At 60.9% G+C, this 4,663-nt stretch overlaps 1 long non-coding RNA gene across 1 annotated transcript; it reads left to right on the top strand.

Moving 5' to 3' along the window:
• The first annotated feature begins 935 nt into the window (after window positions 1-935).
• On the top strand, window positions 936-4,126 carry LOC135323686 (uncharacterized). Its single transcript, XR_010385167.1, has 2 exons — window positions 936-2,491; window positions 2,531-4,126. It is a non-coding gene; the product is annotated as an uncharacterized LOC135323686 (long non-coding RNA).
• Window positions 4,127-4,663: the final 537 nt, after the last annotated feature.

Below are 4,663 nucleotides of genomic sequence, written 5' to 3'. Positions count from 1 at the left end.
CCGCCCGCCTCGGCGCGGCTTTTCCGACGGTGCACGCGGCCGGGCTCGCCTCGGCCTCCCGGTGCCATTCCCCGCTCCCTACCGCAAAAAGAAGAAAACACAAAAAAAATGGTGCTTTCCCCCCCCCCCCCAAAAATCGTAATTATGTTTTTTCCGGAGTTTGGACCCGCCGGGCGGCGGGACGCGGGGCGCCGGGATGCTCGGCCGCTGTTTTGCACTTCCAGGTGCCTTTTGGGGAGCGCGAGCCGGAGCCGCGGCCCCGCGTCGCCGCGCGCTTTCCTGTCCCCCCCCCGCCCCTCGGCCCAGGAACGAGCAGCATCTCCGCGACCCACCCGCGACAGCGACGGGCGCCGATTTTAAAACCTGTAAATAGCGAAATGGTCTTTTTTTTTTTTTTTTTTTTTTTCGGTTTTTAAAAGCACTTTCACCTAGATTTAAAAAGGAAACAAAAACGAGGAAAAGACAAAAAAAAAGAAAAAAACAAACCCCGACAACTTGAACGCAGTTTTAAGCAGGAATAACCGCGGGAGGACTGTAAATAACGGCAGGATATTTAACGCGCTTTGTCCGTCCTTCATCTTTTCTTTTTTTTTTTTTTTTAATTATTATTTTTAATTTTCGTTGCCGCCGTTTGGGGGTTTGCGACCGTCTCCTGCGACGGGAGGCGGCGGGACGCGGCCCGAAACCTTGCCGGAGGCGCCGCCGGGCAGCGAGGGATCGCGCGGAGTTAGGGAAAAGGGGGGGAAAACCGCATGGCCAAGGGGGGGGCTCGCGCCGGGGGGGGCGGCCGGGCGGGTTTCCGCCCCCCCCCTCACACTACAGACGTCTAAACCTACCTCAAATCGCAGCCAGGTCGCCGCGGAGGAGAAAACTATGCACAGCTGTTTGAGCCCTCGCTGCTGAGCGCCCGCTGGGAGAGCTGGGGGGGCGGGGTTTTTTTGGGGGGGGGGTTAAATAGGGGGTGAAATCCCGTTTTTTTCCGGTATTGCGGAATCGCTTTGCTTTCGCGTGGTGCGATCGCTTGCGGCAGGTATAACCCAACCATGGTGCTACAACAACGCGCGGTGCAAACCCTCTTTTGGGGGGGGGGGGATTGGACCCCCCCCCCATGGGTTTTTTGCAGCTCTTTTTAATTCCCGGGGGGGTTTGTTGGTGCTCCCGGCGGATCCGGCTCGCCGGCGGCCCCCCGGCTCGGTGCTCCGGAGGCTCCCGCGGCCTCCCGTCCCCCCGGCTGCATCCCGGCGGCGGGCGCGGACCCCCCCCCGGGTGCCTCCATCGCTGGGGTGGGATTTTCCCCCTTTGATCCTGGAGCGGGATTTGGGGCTCGGTGTTTTCAAGTGAAATCTCGCCCCCCACGGTGCTACGGTGCTCGAACGCCGCGCGTCGCCCCGATCCATCCCGCCGAGGTGCTAACGCCCGCGAACCGCCACGTCCAGGCGTCCGCGTCGCCGTCCCGGGGCGAGGGGACGCCGGCGGGGGACGGGTGGCACCGCGGTGACGGTGTCGTCCCCCCCAACGCCGGTGGGTGCTGCCCCGTCGGGACGGCAGCGCGTCGCTCTTATGCAAACGGGAATTGGTGCTGCGCCGAAGCGCCGGCGGCTCGTGGCTGTTCTGGTTGTCGCCGGTGCGCTGGGTGTGCGGCACGGTGTGCGGCACGGTGTGCGGGCATGGTGTGCGGCACAGCGCCTGCACACCGTGCATTGACATGGTGAACAGGCAGGGTGTGCGTGCAGGGTGTGTGCAACAGCGCACGCACACCGTGCATAGGCATGGTGCACAGGGACGGTGTGCGTGCAGGGTGTGCGGCACGGTGCACGCACAACGTGCACTGACATGGTGCACAGGCACGGTGTGCAGGCCGAGTGTGCGTGCACGGTGTGCGGTATAGCGCCTGCACACCGTGCACAGGCACGGTGCACAGGAAGGGTGTGTGTGCACGGTGTGTGGCACGGTGCATAGGCACGGTGTGCGTGCACGGTGTGCGGCGCGGTGCACACACACCGTACATAGGCATGGTGTGCAGGAAGGGTGTGCGTGCACGGTGTGCGGCACGGCACACGCACACCGTGCATAGGCATGGTGCACAGGGACGGTGTGTGTGCATGGTGTACATACACCGTGCACAGGCACAGTGAACAGGCAGGGTGTGCATGCACGGTGTGCGGCATGGTGTACACACACCGTGCATAGACATGGTGCAGAGGCACGGTGTGCGTGCATGCTGTACACACACCGTGCACAGGCACAGTGCACAGGCACGGTGTGCGTGCACAGCACACAGGCACGGTGCAGAGGCACGGTGTGCGGGCACAGTGTGCCTGCACAGTGCATGGCATGGTGTGAGGCACAGTCTGTGTGTGTGCAGTGTGTGTGTGTGCGCGGTGTGCAGCGCGGCGCACACACACAGTGCCTAAGTGTAGCGCACAGGCACAGTGCATGGCAGGGTGTGCAGACACCGTGTAAGGGCACGGTGTGCGGACACAGTGTGCAGGCACGGTGTGCAGACGTGGTGCAGTGGCACGGTGTGCAGGCACGGTGTGCAGACGTGGTGCAGTGGCACGGTGTGCACACGCGGTGCATGAGCACCGTGCACGGCCCAGAGTCTGTGCACGGTGCGTGGGCACAACGTAGGGGCACGGCGTGTGTCGCGGTGTGCGTGCATGGTGCGCACGCACAGTGCACGGGCACGGCGTGTTACAGGGTGTGTGTGCAAGGTGTCCTGGCACATTGCATGTCCACGGTGCTCGTGCACGGTGCTCATGCACGGTGCATGCATGGTGTGCGTGCACGCTGCGTTTGCACGCTGCGTGTGCAGGGTGCTCGTGCACGGTGCCCAGGCACTGTGCATGCATGGTGCTCGTGCACGGTGCTCGTGCACGGTACATGCACGCTGCGTGTGCACGCTGCGTGTGCATGCTGCGTGTGCACGGTGCTCGGGCACGGTGCATGCATGGTGCTCATGCACACTGCGTGTGCAACACGCTCGTGCACGGTGCCCGAGCTGCACACACGGTGCCCAGCGCCGCGGGCACCCCACGCTCCCCAGCAGCAGCCTTCAGGTCCCCCTTCCCCTCTCTTTTCCCCCTTTTTACCCCTTTTCCATGGTTTTATGGGTGCTACTTCCCCCCGGGGTCCCCACGATCGGAGGCTTTCGGCGTGCCAGGCGGCGCCGCCGGCAAAAATCAGCAAATACCTCAAAATAACAAAAAAAAAAACACCCCACGTGAAACCCAGCGCATCGGGGCCAGGGCGGCGAGGGGCGGAGGCGAGGCCCCCTCCTCCCGCTCCGCCCTCAGGGATCCTTTTCGGGGGGGTCAGGATATATATATATATAATTTTTTTTTATTTTTAACTTTTTTCCCGGGTTTTCCGCTCTTTCCGCAGCCGGCGTTCAGGGACGGCGCGCCGCCGGCTGGGCACGGCGCGTCCTGGCCTCCGTCCGTCCGTCCGTCCGTCCGCGGCGGCGGCGGGCTGCCGGGGGGCTTCGGCGGTTCCTTTGGGTTTAAACAAGCGCTTTGGGGCTTTTTCCCCTTTATTTTCCCCTTTTTCTTTAATTTCGGGCCGGCGGCGGGCGCCGCCGCCGCCCTCGTCCTCCTCGGCGCCGAGGCCTCCGGGGGAGGCACCTTGCGACTCACACTTGAAGATTTAACCTTTTTTTCCTTTTTTTCCCCTCCTTTTTTATTTTATTTTATTTTATTTTTTCCAATTCGCGTCGACTTGTGACTGTGGTTACTTGAAATGAAGTTTTCTCCGGGGGTTGCGGGACGGGCGGTAGGTCTTACAATGTCTCAAGGCAATAGGATTAATGTGTATTAAACTGTAGATACTACTAGTACAGTAAATTTATGCCGATAATTTTATTTTGTATAATTTTCCCCCTCTTTTGTTGGTGTTTTTCTTACGCTCTTCCCCCTCCCCCCCCCTTTTTTTCCAGTGTTTCGGTAAATTTATTTTTAGGAGGCCTAAAAATTGCAAGTACGGACCCTTCCCTCTCTTTTTTTGGTTTTAATTTGTATTTTATTCTGAGTTACACACAGCCAGCCGGTTTGTGAAATGTATTATTCCTGATATCTTTAAAATATTGTGGGTGTTTTAATAAATTTTATATTTATTTTTTGCACTCAAATTCAGCTGCCCTTTTTGTTTCCTGTGTATTTGGCGGGGCGGGGGGGGGGTCCCCTGTCCGGGGGGGGTCCCTGTCCAGGGGGATCCCTGTCCGGGGGGGGGATCCTGTATCCATGGGGGGGGTCCCTATCCATGGGGAGGGTCCTCTGTCTATGGGGGGGTCCCTGTCCATGGGGGTCCCCTGTCTATGGGGTCCCTGTCTGGAGGGGGGGTCCCGTATCCATGGGGGGGTCTCTGTCAGGGGGGGTCCCTGTCTATGGGGGTCCTCCTGTCCATGGGGGTGTCCTGTATCCATGGGGGGGTCCCTGTTTTTTGGGGGGGGTCCCCGTCCATGGGGTCCCCTGTCCATGGGGGGGGTCCCTGTCCATGGGGAGGGGTCCCCTGTCTGGGGGGGGGTCCCTTGTCTGGGGGGGTCCCCTGTCTATGGGGTGCCCTGTCCATGGGGGGGGGGTTCCCCTGTCTGGGGGGGGTTCCCTTGTCCAGGGGGGTCCCCTGTCTATGGGGTGCCCTGTCCATGGGGGGGGGTCCCCTCTCCGGG

This window comes from Dromaius novaehollandiae, chromosome 26 (assembly GCF_036370855.1).
Source record: "Dromaius novaehollandiae isolate bDroNov1 chromosome 26, bDroNov1.hap1, whole genome shotgun sequence".
NCBI lineage: Eukaryota > Metazoa > Chordata > Aves > Casuariiformes > Dromaiidae > Dromaius > Dromaius novaehollandiae.
Note: the sequence above shows the minus strand (reverse complement) of the source record. Positions and strands in the feature narration are given on the sequence as shown.